This window comes from Sesamum indicum, linkage group LG1 (assembly GCF_026168435.1).
Source record: "Sesamum indicum cultivar Baizhima isolate 11 linkage group LG1, ASM2616843v1, whole genome shotgun sequence".
Taxonomy (NCBI): Eukaryota; Viridiplantae; Streptophyta; class Magnoliopsida; order Lamiales; family Pedaliaceae; genus Sesamum; species Sesamum indicum.
Window position 1 is genome coordinate 4581448 of NC_142657.1, and position 13368 is coordinate 4594815.

General features: G+C 36.1%; 1 long non-coding RNA gene and 2 pseudogenes across 3 annotated transcripts; all 3 read right to left on the minus strand.

Annotated features, from left to right (window-relative positions):
* Positions 1-776: 776 nt before the first annotated feature.
* LOC105156715 (uncharacterized) lies at positions 777-3147 on the minus strand. Of its 3 annotated transcripts, none has more exons than XR_002286851.2 (3): positions 2887-3125; positions 1079-2807; positions 777-1003 (listed from the first exon to the last, which is right to left on the minus strand). It is a non-coding gene; the product is annotated as an uncharacterized LOC105156715 (long non-coding RNA). The 3 variants fall into 3 exon arrangements; XR_002286850.2 differs by having other exon boundaries at positions 2712-2807; positions 2887-3121; XR_016064295.1 differs by having other exon boundaries at positions 777-2807; positions 2887-3147.
* A 646-nt stretch (positions 3148-3793) lies between these two features.
* LOC148789353 (uncharacterized) lies at positions 3794-6291 on the minus strand (annotated as a pseudogene).
* Positions 6292-10289: 3998 nt separating this feature from the next.
* LOC105157030 (subtilisin-like protease pseudogene) lies at positions 10290-12670 on the minus strand (annotated as a pseudogene).
* Between the last annotated feature and the right edge of the window lie 698 nt (positions 12671-13368).

Below are 13368 nucleotides of genomic sequence, written 5' to 3' on the forward strand. Positions count from 1 at the left end.
CAAGACGAATATTTATAATATCCATTGGGACAATATTACTTAAATAAAGATTACTTGAATGGTTCTCAAAACCGTCAATCTAATTGGTTTTTTCGTCACCTATTCCAACACCCCGTTTGTTGGGGCCTATCTTTCTTCCTTCGTCTTCGGGGTTAGAGGGGTTGGATAAACAGTAAATTGCCCCTATCTATAGTTGGATATGCACAAAATGAATATTCTTTTGTGGGGGGAGATCCCTTACTGGCAGGGAGTCCCAGCCGCCAAGAAAATCCTAGTCGTCAGGGAGACCTCCCTCGTTCGAATTATATTTCTAAGATTAACAAAGTCTAATGTGGCGATTGGCTGGATGGCTAGTTGCATGCCACGTGGAGGAGGAGGTTGCCAAGCGTGGGCCCTTGTGCTGGTCATCGTTGTTGGGTCATGTTTATGGGTCAAGCCCAGGGGTGCCTTGGGCCTCCGTTCTCCGTTCTGGGCTGCCAAGCCTCCTGGGCTGTTAGGGGCAGGTATATTGGGCGACCCCAAGCCTTGTTGCTCTTCTTAGATTGAGCCTCCTAATGAATATGTTCACTAAAGATATGATCCATTTTAAATATGCTAGGTGCAGTTGCACGGAATCCTTATGAGCATAAATTTTTTAAGTGTAAATTTGAGTAAGCACAATTATTTTAAATGCGAAACAAATAAATTATACATTTCTAATTTCAGTGCACGATTAACCTACTCTTAAATTCTTTGATTCTAACTCTTTTATTGAACTAATATATCATGAATTGATATTAAAGGAATAACCCAAGTTACACATAAAAATTAGTATCTAAAAATATAGTATAACCATTTGGAATATAAGATATAATATAAAATAACAAAAAACACATCTAGATATTGTTCAATGTAAATTGTAAAATCCTAAAGAATTTCAAAGGAAACGAATAGAAGATAAGTGCAGCACATCGCTGCTTTCAGTGCCAGAGCCTGATAATCCTAATCACAGCAGCCTCCATATCTACATTTTAGAAGGAAAAAATTTTAGTACTTTTTCCATAGATGAAGGGAAAAAAAGTAGAAAGAGAAAAAGTACCTTTATTCATAGATGTATGAAGTTATATTCTCGTGCGGTTCGTTTTGCATAATGACCGTATTCATTACAACATAAGAAAAATTAGCCAGCCACTACATACTTTTACTGGGCATACGAAGGTGTGTAGCGCCCAACAATGACCTCCTGCATCTACTAAAAATTCATTGCGCCTCTGAGGTGTTGTTAATGAAAAGATTTCAGTATGTTTTTTATTATCTTAAGGCTTCAATTTTTGTGCTATTAATATTACGGGTAGCATAAGAACTAACTCTAATCGAGAGATAAAAATTAACTGGATTAACCAATCCTATTTGAATGAAATAATTGTGATAACGTGATAAATCTACATCCAAAACATGGCAAACAAATTACAACATAGAGGGAGTAGGTATGTATTGCAATTCTAGAGAGGATAAACAGAGTGTAAACAAAGACAGACATCTCAATTATTTAAGAACCCATCATTTCTTTCTTTTGTGCAACACAAATCTCAATTCACATGAAAACAGAAACATGGAAAAATCAAAACCTTTATCTCAATTATGAAAACGTCCATAGATATAGGAGATAAAGAAAACTAAAGGAGTCGTGAAAATCTACCAACCTATCGTTGAGTTATTCCAATGCCTTTAACAAATCAATAAACTTGTTAAAAGAAACCTAGAGCAAATGACACTCTAAATTTTCACAAAAAGATAAAAAAATACAATGATCCTTTCAAATATGAAACTCAATAAAACTTCAAAAGAATTAGAGGAGAGCTAGTTACTCCTGGTACTTTTCTTGGTCAACTATCACTTAACTGAAAAAATCAACAAAGTATAAGCATTTTTTCTATCCCTTTTCACAAATGTGCAGATTTTGAATATATCCTCAGACATGATAAGTTAAAAACTATGACCAATATCTTAAATAATAACGTACAAACAATGAGAAAGTCTGAACCAATAATAAAGCTTATGAAGTTGATTTCTGTGTATGCATTCTGATATAGAGGAAACATCTACAATAAAGAGAATACATATACTAATTCAATTATGAAACATCCTCAATCACTTCAATAAATAGCAATAATGCAGAGTGTAAAACTTTAGAACTTTAAAAGAGAATCATATTAACGCCTTTAGTCAAAAAACCTTTCTACTCTAGCCTCGAGAGGAGCGAGTTTTCTTATTCCTAATATGTTTTCATAAATTTAGATTTAAGTATACTATTAAAATCAAGTAAACAGATATATGGTAACAAAATTCGAAGTTTAAAGGCATCAAAATATACCGAAAAGCGCTTGGCAAACTGTTTTTCACCAAACTATCAAAGCTAAATCTAGAATATGTTGAAGTGTCCAACTAATTCTTGTCCTAAAACTTTTTAGGATTTCTGAAGCGGAAAGATTCGTAGAAAGAAATGGGGACGACATAATCGTCAACGAATCCATAAACAAATTTAGAGCATTCATAATAAACACTCTCCCCCCAAAAATCAATTATTTCTGCCTTCAAGCCCCAAACAGAGTATATATGCGAAAAAATTGAACTGAATACATAAAAAAAGATCCAAAATAATAATAATAATAATTCATGAAACAAAATGAACAAAAAGTAAAGAAGATAAGTGGGACACATATCAAAAGAACCTGTGAAAATGAGGATGCCAAGTCAATCCAAGCAGAAAAGGAGATAATGAGCTCGGCGGAAAATCGTTGCGTCTGCTCCAAGTGCTATGCTGATTACTTCAAAGAAACAGTACCAAACTTAGAAGGGGTAGTGATCAAATCGTAGCAATTAGTGATCCAATTCTGTGAGAATTACCGTGATTGAGAGGGAGAATCCACCAGTTTGTCATTTCTGTTGTGATGAAAATAATACGTGAATTGCGTAGGAATAAGGTGGGATTATAGGGTTCAAGTACCGGTACGGCGAAACGGTAGAGAGAGAGAGAGAGAGCGAGAGAGAAATTGGTTTTGAGAACGTGGGATTATGGGAAAGGGGAAGATGGTTCAAAGATGTAAAATATCAGGTCTTAGAGAGAGTGAAAAGAGAAGAATTCGTAAAGGTTTAACGTCTTATATTAGAGGGTATTTTGACTAGTTTAAAATTTTGGCACGAGAACTATCAAAATAAGCTAACTTTCTATTTTAACCTCTACAAATTAAATCATTCATTTTGTGGAAATAGAGAGGTCTATGAATTATGTAAAAATACATTAATAACTTCTTTTCAAGATACAAAAGAGCCTTTGCTTTTATAATTAGTATAGATTTTCATATGTTTTAATCACACATCACAAAAATTTCTCCTCGTGGTCGGAATTTATCCGGCTCCAACAGAGAGTCCTCACAGACAGCGGCAACTTCTACGAGTTAATTATTTTTTTATTATAAAAAAAGAAAATTATTTTATCATAATTATTTTTAAAATAATAACACAAATATGACGAGTCGCGATTTGAAATCGCGACTCGTCATTAAATAAAGGGGGAAAAATGCAGAATTCCCCAAGTCGGGAAACAAAATCCCGACTTCAAGTCGGGATTTTGAATCCCGACTTGGAGTCGGGATTCTGAAACCCGACTCCAAGTCGGGATCCTGAATCCCGACTTGAAGTCAGGATTTTGGTTCCCGACTTGGGAATTCTTCCTTTTTTTTTTTCGTTTAAATTATTATTATATAATTTAATTTATATATAATTAATTTTAACAATATACTAAAATTCAAAATTAATAAAATTAACATTGCATTAACTTAAAAAATTACAATTAAGGGTACAAATGTAATAGTTATTTATTTTGTACAATTGTAAAAAATTACATTAAATGTATAAATGTAAAAGTGTATATTTTTGTACAATTGTAAAAAATACAAAAAATATACAATTAATCCTGGCTACCCGGTACTGGCACATCCGATTGTGTTGAAGAATTTCTTTGTTGTGCTTGTTGTCGTGCACGCCTTTGCGCCCAATCCATCTCGTTGTGAATACGTGTTGTTTGATTTCGACCGGGGCGCGAAGAGATGCGAATAGTAGGATCGTGGACCAACTCAAATCCCGGTACATCCCAATAATCTTCGGAATGTACAGGTTCAAATGACTTAGAATATGTATTCTTATAAGTCATTATATCGTAATAATCCTTCACCATTGATGCAGCATTAATCATGAATGCAGCGCATACCTTTTGAGCGTGACTGCAAGGTATACCAAATTGAGTCCATTTGCCGCAAGAACATTCTCGGTTCGCAATTTTGACAACATGGGTGTTGACTCCATGTCCACCGTGACGTATTGTAACAATCGAGGCGGACTGTTGGAACTGATGGTATTTGGTGACGGTATGTTCAACAGAATTTTGATGCCAACATGTGAACATCTTATATGCAAAATCCGTCCACAGTTGGTTGTTGGTCAACATTACAGTACTTCTTGCTAACCTCTCACGGAAATAATGGACACTTCGCTGAAACGTCATATCAGCAATTGCTGTCAACGGTAGGCGGCGCGCCCCTTTCAATACTCCATTTATGCATTCCGACATATTTGTCGTCAGAATTCCACATCGCCATCCACCGTCATGTGATGCTGTCCATTTTTCCTTGTCGATCCTATCTAACCACTGAAACGCCTCGAGGGACTGTTTCTTTATCTCCTCCATAGTGCGATTGAATTTTCTGATCTGATATTCAGAGCCAGCTCTCCAACAAAGATCCTTCAACACAATATTTTTGTATTTACTGTTGAAATTGGAACACACATGCCGCAAGCAATATCGGTGCACACCGTTAGGTGGCACGAAATCCGGACATTCACGTACAGCTCTTGTGATACCAGCATGGCGGTCAGAAATAAGGCAGATACCCCGTCGCCCTCGTATAATGTGTCTGCTCAATTGTCTAAGAAACCACTTCCATGATAAAAGTGATTCTTCATCGACAATAGCAAAAGCAAGAGGAAGTACCTGTTGATTTCCATCCATGGCAGCAGCAATCAACATCTTGTGCTTGTACTTTGTGTATAGATGGGTCCCATCTACACTGATAAGGTTGCGACAGTGTTGGAACCCTTCAATGCACGGCTTGAACGCCCAGAATACGTACCCTATCACATATGCACCGGTTGATGTGTCGCGGGCTTTATGTTGCCATTCAACAATCGTTCCTGGATTATATTTTTGGAGAGCTCCCAAGTATTTGGGTAGCTTTTGAACGGAGCTCTCCCATGTGCCATAAACCATCTCACGTGCCATTTTCAAACTGTACCATGCCTTTTGATATGCTATATCGTATCCGGTATGGTCTTTCACAGTCTGGATGACATGCTTGATTCCGTACGACGGGTTGCATTTTACATGTCCTAACAATAAAGAAGCAACATATACTCTATCTAAATTACCGTGTTCGAGGGACATTTGATTCAATATACATGTATGGTCCCCTTCGTATTTTGTTATTGTCCACCTTCCCATTTTTGATTTGTAAATGCCTCGCAGCTCCATCTACACCGCATAGCTGCAAAAAATAAACACGAATCAGTCGAATAATTTTGTATGCTTAGACATATACGACAAAAATATATATATATATACCTTCGGTGGTATGCCTACACAATACTTTCCACTTGGTCTTTGAACTCTCAGGTACCCAATACTCGCGTCGGGCATATCGTATTGAGTGATCTTTCACCGCCTCGATTAAAGCTTCTTTATTTTTGAAAAGCATTCCCACATCAAGTTTGCCTTTGTTTTTGTCATTAAATTTTGCATACCTTAAGTTCGGTACATCAATGGAATCCATTGGTACCTTCGGGAATGTTTGTTCAAAAAATGGTATGGAGCGGTAAAATGTTTCCTGAGAAGTTCGTTGTGCCGTAACCGGCTGAGAGGATGTTGACGTACCTTGTGCAACATTTTCGGTGACAACATTTATGTCAACATCTTCTATTTCATCCTCAGGTGGAATTGGGTAATCCACTTCATCCGGTTCGGAAGCTGCATCTGATTCATTAGCCAGGCTGTCCGCAATAGGGTCTTCTGGCTCGGCAATGTGTTGTGCAGAAGTTGGTATAAAATGGGAGGTGGATGGAGTATGTGAGTGGGTGGGCTCTGTGTAATTAAGTTCAATATTATCGAGCCCTTGTGTGACAGACACCACATTCGGAGTATAACAATCTGCAAATGTGTTGAAGGGCTCGAGATTACAGACATCGGCAATTACATCTCATTTGGCGGCAGTCGAAATTACTTATAATACTCCCCAGGCTGTCGTCGTCCAGTACGCACGTGCCGTTGCATTACTTTTATTTGGGGGATTGATGTGCCCAAATTCCTCAGGTAACTATGTCTCATTACTATATCTTTCAAAATTAGAAGATATAGAAACCGCGAGGAACTATAGTTGGGGGAGTGCTGTGCTGGCATTTTTATATCGCGAATTGTGCAATGCCAGCACAAAAGGCAAAGCGGCAATTGGTGGAGCACTGCAATTGCTACAGGTAAAATTGACTTAAAAAGTCTTACACATTTTTTTTTTTTTGCTATTGATATTCATTAATAACACATATTTGTATTGTTCGTGTAGATTTGGGCGTGGTCACAGATTACGCCACTTTGTCCTGGACTTGGTGCCCAACGGCTATTTATGGGCCAAGTGCAAATGGACAACAATCGCTGGCTCCCAGCAGCACCATATGGTGCTACTTGGAATTGTCAGCACACTTTCACCACTACAGTTCGGGGAACTGTACGAGTCATACGAGATGAGATGCAGGCGGATCAGGTAACTAAATTTTAATATTATTCGTATATTTATACCGTGAATTAAATTTATATTAATTTATATTTTTGTTTTTATTATAGTTCATATGGCAGCCGTATGACATTGACTCGGATGTCATTATGGCTTACGCCGATGAATTGAACCCCCAGTTGTGGAGGTCATCTATTCCGTTGATATTCTACGCAATAGTTGAAATGCATCGTCCCGAACGAGTTGTTCGCCAATTCGGGATGAGGCAGAATGTACCAGAATCGACGGATACCCGTGATATGAGCCTCCATCAGATTTCCCGTAAAAATCATGCGGGCGCAGATTGGTCTCTGCAACACATACAATACATCAATAGATGGCAAAGACGATATGACACGGTTGTACATACGCCACTCATTTCTAATAGAAGGGAAACAGAACGAGGTTATTGGGAGTGGTACTACAACATAACAAGAAATTTCGTGTCGTCATCTACTGATAGACGTGTGGAAAGCGGGTACCAACCTGGAGAAGCACCTATGTTGCAAGTTGTGGTACGTTATTATATAATATTACATGTTTTATTTTATATATATTTTTAACAACACAAAGCTAATTATTTTTCTACACTTTTCAGGCAAATGAGGTGAATGCCCTTGAAACTTTATGTCGATCTAGACCACCAAATATCGATGGATATAGTCAATTAGTGGATAGATTTGAACATGGGTTACATATTATCAAGGAGGCTATAACCCAACAGCCACAACAAATTGTTTCTCCATCCGATGATGCTCCCACAACATCCCACAGGCAAAGAAGAAGTTCTAGCCGAATGTCAACTGGTTCAGTTGAACGTCGTGATATTGGAGTGGATATAGCTGGTCCTTCTACAGTATATCCACCTCAAGATTATTACGTACCTCAACCGCCTCAAGATTATTATATGCCTCAACCATCTCAAGGTGATTGGTTTCAATCGACTCCATATATGTCAAATCAAACACAAGATTTTTCTCTTGACCTTGGTCTTGGTTTTAATCAACCATATACACAAGGATATAATATTTCACCAATTCCATTTCCATCATTTGGTGCATATCGTGACAATGTGGAGTCAAGTTCTGAAACATCAAGTCGGTTTGTTGGTGAAGAAAATGAGGCGCAAAATGAGCCAGTTAGAAGACCTCGACGTCAACGCCACAGACGACATTGTGGAACGGGTGGACATTTTTGATATTTGTTATTGTATACATTTAATGTAATTTTTTACAATTGTACAAAATAAATAACTATTACATTTGTACCCTTAATTGTAATTTTTTAAGTTAATGCAATGTTAATTTTATTAATTTTAAATTTTAGTATATTGTTAAAATTAATTATATATAAATTAAATTATATAATAATAATTGAAACGAAAAAAAAAAAATAAGCAGAATTCCCAAGTTGGGAAACAGAATCCCGACTTCAAGTCGGGATTCAGGATCCCGACTTGGAGTCGGGTTTCAGAATCCCGACTCCAAGTCGGGATTCAAAATCCCGACTTGAAGTCGGGATTTTGTTTCCCGACTTGGGGAATTCTGCATTTTTTCCCCTTTATTTAATGACGAGTGTTTTTGTTATATATTTAAAAATAATTATAATAAAATAATTTTTTTTTATAATAAAAAAATAATTAACTCCAACTTCTACTCTTCCAACACAACAATGTATTTTTTGGGGTGAGTAAATATCTCTCTCTCTCGATATATATAGTGTTAACTACATTTAAAATCCCTTTAAAAATAAGAAATTATATTTTTCATCGAAATTTTTTTGAAATTATACTTACAATCCTTCCGAATATTATTTATTTATACCCAAATAACTCCATTAGGGTTTGAATGTAAAATACTCACATAAACAAAATAAAATCACATAAATTTTTTATTTTGCCCTCATTTAATATTTTTATGTATATTTTTATACTTATAAAGTAATATATAATAAGATATATGGAGTGAGGCCAACATCACCATATTTTTGCTCTTATAAATACAAAATTAGTATTTGAGAAAATTAAATAAAGGATAAAAATAAAAATCTTATGTAATTTTGTTTTTGTTGACATCAGCATTTTTGTCCAAATTCCAAAAAAAACGAGTAAGGTGTAAATAGTGTATTTTTGAAAGGGTGAGTATAATTTAGAATTTCTTTACGGTAAAGCGTAATTTCGCATTTTTAATGGGATCTAAATGTAATTCTTTATATTTTCGGCTATGAGTTAAAATCAAAATTTAATTTTACTAAAATAAATTATTAGCTAATCTCAACAAACACTGAAATATTATTCTATACAAATTTTATTAAAATATTAATATATAGAATTTTTTTTATGGCCATTTCTGTTTTTCCGAGGCATTTGCGCATTGCACATGCATAAATATTTTTTTTAAGTAAATTATGAGTTTAATATTTTTGTAAGTAACAAGTGATTATTGACCTCTAAACATATGTTTCTACGTTGCATTGCACGTAATATTTCCTAATAAAATTTAATATAATTTATCTTCATATAATATTAAAAATGATAAATTATTCTCTTTATGAAACATAAATAGTAATTTATCTCATGTATTTTAAAAAATAAAGCAATTTACCTCCCTACTTAAAAAGGTAAATTGCTTTAATTTTAAAAACATAAAGGAATAAATTGCTATTTTTTCAAAAAACATATAGAGATAAATTACGATTTTATTTTTTTTCGATAACACGAATAGATAAATTGCAATTTACCCCTTCCTTCCTAGTATAATAAAAGATTCAAATAAAATTCGGAATAGAAAATCTAATCGAGTAAACCCAAACCCTTAACATATACAGTAAAACCTTTATGAATTAATAACCTTGGGACCATGAAATTTTATTAATTTAAAAAGATATTAATTTATCGATAAATTAATATTTTGTTAATTAAGAGATAGACTTTTTAAATTCAGCAAATTTAATACATATGTATTGAAAATAAATGAATTCATATATGTTTCATTGATTATATTCATGCATCAATCAATTCTTTGTAACTAATTAAATATATTAATCTATAATATCAATTTATTGTATATAATTAACTATTATATTCATAGACGCATGCATCAATTCATTGGAATTACTTAAACATACATGTTTACATTAATTCATTGCACTTAAATAACTATTAAATAAATTCATGCATGATGAATGAAATATATACTATATAAATCTCAATATGAAAATAAAATAATTCATAACACCCAACCACGTCTTCTCATCTAAAAGGTATCGCAAAATTATCCATCAATGATCAAATGCGTAAAGCATTACAGACTTCATATTTTAGCAAATTATCATAATATTTATAATTGTAATATTTATGTATTATTAATTTAGAGTTTTAGTGGGACCTAATATTTATAAAGGAATTTACCGAAAATTTATTATCTTATTATCTTATCGAATTTGATGATTTTTTATAAAGACCCAAGTCGGGACCGAAAGATTTTATTAATTTAGAGAATTTATTAATTAATAAAGTATTAATTTATAGAGATTTTACTGTATATATTTCCCTCAATAGTAATATGCAGCAACAGGGCTCCTCACTGAATGCTTAGCCGATCTCCATAGAATGTATCCCTGTGAAGCAGCACCAGCTTCACCACCAAATGGTGGTAGACTAAAACTGACTTCATATGTCAACTTCTGGTTCAACTTTGAGAAATTAAGCGTCCGTGGATTCACAGTTACGTTTAAATCTTGTGGTGAGACAACCTCAACAGTGTAACTCGAGCTATCCTCCCCAACATTTGTCACTGTCCTTGTAAATGTCTGATTAGATGATCCAAACCGGTTGACTGCAAATGAAGGATAATTCAGCTGCTCAGCAGAAATGGCCGATACTTCTGAGCAATTCACGCTTCTTTGAAAGATTTTGCTTACTTGCCGGCTCGTGTATCTCAGGCCGCAGAAGTATGGAATGTAGTCTTGTGGCTCAATGTCATAAATGAGACCTGGATCGCTCGCCTTTGCAGCATTGACATGGCCTGCACCTGCGGCGAAAATATCAGCAGGGAGATGCTTCTCGTCCTGTATCGGCTGGTTTTCAAGATTGACTATGTCGGCAGTACGTAGTTATTATAGCTGATTTGATGGCTGCCGGAGACCAGCCAGGGTGGGCACTTTTGATAAGTGCTGCTATCCCGCTCAGGTGAGGGCAAGACACTGAAGTGCCAGAAATTACGTTAAAGGTATTTCTTATGTTGGTTTTGTTTTCGACCGAATTAGGCCACGCTGCAAGAATGTTGACACCAGGGCCTATAATATCCGGCTTCACAATTCCACGGCTTACAGTGCTGGGGCCCCTGGAAGAAAATGCGGCCACCGTTGGAGCTCTTTTATCGCCAATTATAGTTCCTTTGAACACAATTGTTGCTGTTGGAGCAGATGTTGAGTTCATATAGGCCAAGATCTTTTCTCCATCTTCATAGTTGATGTTGGTAGCAGGAATAACATGAGCGTCTGCAGACGTGGTAAAGCCATCCCGGCCTATGTTTATGAGGATCATGGCGGCACCACCTGCGTCTTTCACCATACGTCCCTGTTCAATTGTGGTAGTTCTGATGTCATTTTCAACGTAACATAAAACTATCTTACCTTTGACACCAGTTCTATTTAGTGACTCAGGATCGCAATAGTTTTGGGAAAAATCACTACTAATCGTTCCAGGGTAAACCAGGGGCAGTTGTCCCAGGAGCGAAGCCTTGGGTTGGAATGCCGACTCACCATTAAGTTCTAGTTTGCTGCCTAGAACGGCAGTTGCCCTTAAGGTTCTATCTATTGTGCTAGCACCAACGGTGAGAATCCAGGGGGCATCATTCGATAATGTAAAAGTGTAAGGTCCACTATTTCCAGCAGAGCAGCTGACAAAAATTCCCTTCTGCATTGCGCTAAACGCACCGAGTGAAATGTGGTCGTCATGAAGTTCCCTAGGATGACCACCAAAGGAGATTGACAGAATATCCACGCCGTCTTCAATGGCCGTATCCATGGCCGCTAATATGTCACTCTCCGCACAGTCAAGTGAGCAGACTTTGTAGATGGCCAAGTGAGCCAGAGGCGCTATGCCAACGGCTGTTCCATTGGCGTTGCCAAAATACATTGGCGCCTCTCACAAAATTACCCGCAGCCGTGCTTGCTGCGTGAGTGCCATGGCCTTCGTGATCTAAAGGAGTTCCATTGCCTGTTTTGAATTGTCTTGCTCCGATTATCTTGTTATTGCAGGCTGTGAAATTGAATTCGCACGTCCCCTTCCACTTAGCCGGTGGGGGAGGCATCCCTTCATCGCTGAAAGAAGGATGATCAGGAAATATTCCAGTGTCCAAAATTCCGATAACTATTCCTTTACCATAGTTGGAGTCTTTCCAAAGCCCTGCATTTTGGTGTAAACCGAGGAAATTAGGCGTGTGAGTCGTGTGTAACTGCAATACCTGCTGTGGCCTTGCAGACACAAATCCCTTCTTTCCTTGCATTGCTTTCACTTCCTCCGATGTTAGCTTAGCTGCGAACCCCGAAAACACATTGCTGTAGGAATAAACCATCCGGGGTGTTTCTGTTGAGCTTGCTGGTGTCGTAGGCAGGAACAACCGGTACCAGCTCTCTAAATCTTGGGATTGTTCAGACAGAAGTTGACTATCTGGTGCATGGACGTGTACAATATAAGTTTCTGAGGAATCATTTGCATTTGCAGATGACAATTGCAAAATGAGGATACAAACAAGAGAAAGAACTGGAATTATGGAAATATTTGATTACGGATTGAGCTGTTTTAAGAAGAAACTATGATGTCTTAAGCTAAAGGATTCATCGTGTTTTATATAACGGTTGCGAGCTGACTAATCTCATATATGTACAGTCTCTTTCACGCGCTCTCCAAATGTATTGAACAGTCTTCATTGCCGGGCTTATTGAACATGCAGAAAGGTCTTACTACAAGTTGATGAAACAGATGACTGATTCTTACTTGTCCAAAATCAGTCAAACTCCTGCTTATCTTGCTTTTAATGCAGAAAGGTACCGCAAACAATGTCGGGAAGGAGTTCTCTAGTGCACTATATTTCATTATATAATTTCTATGTGTGGATTTTGGCGATAGAGAGAAAAATATATTGAATTTAGTGTTCTGTAAGGATATAGGCAAACATTCAGAGTATTTTACATGTGATTGTTCCGAGAATTTGTCTCAAATAAAGGAATTAAAAAGAAAAGAATTAATGAGATCAATTAAAATTGTGGGCATAGTTTCTAATATGGGGGTAAATTACATCTAGTTCTCATGAGATTTAAGATAATTATAAATACTCCATCGTCGTTTCAAAAATTATTATTATAGCTACTTTTAATATCTGTCCAACAATTAGTCTATTTTCATTAGTCTCTGTTAAGTTTTCATCCATTTTTTATGATAAATTAACCAGAATACCTTCGTGTATTATACATTATAATTTTACTTACTTTTTAAAATTTTCTATAATTT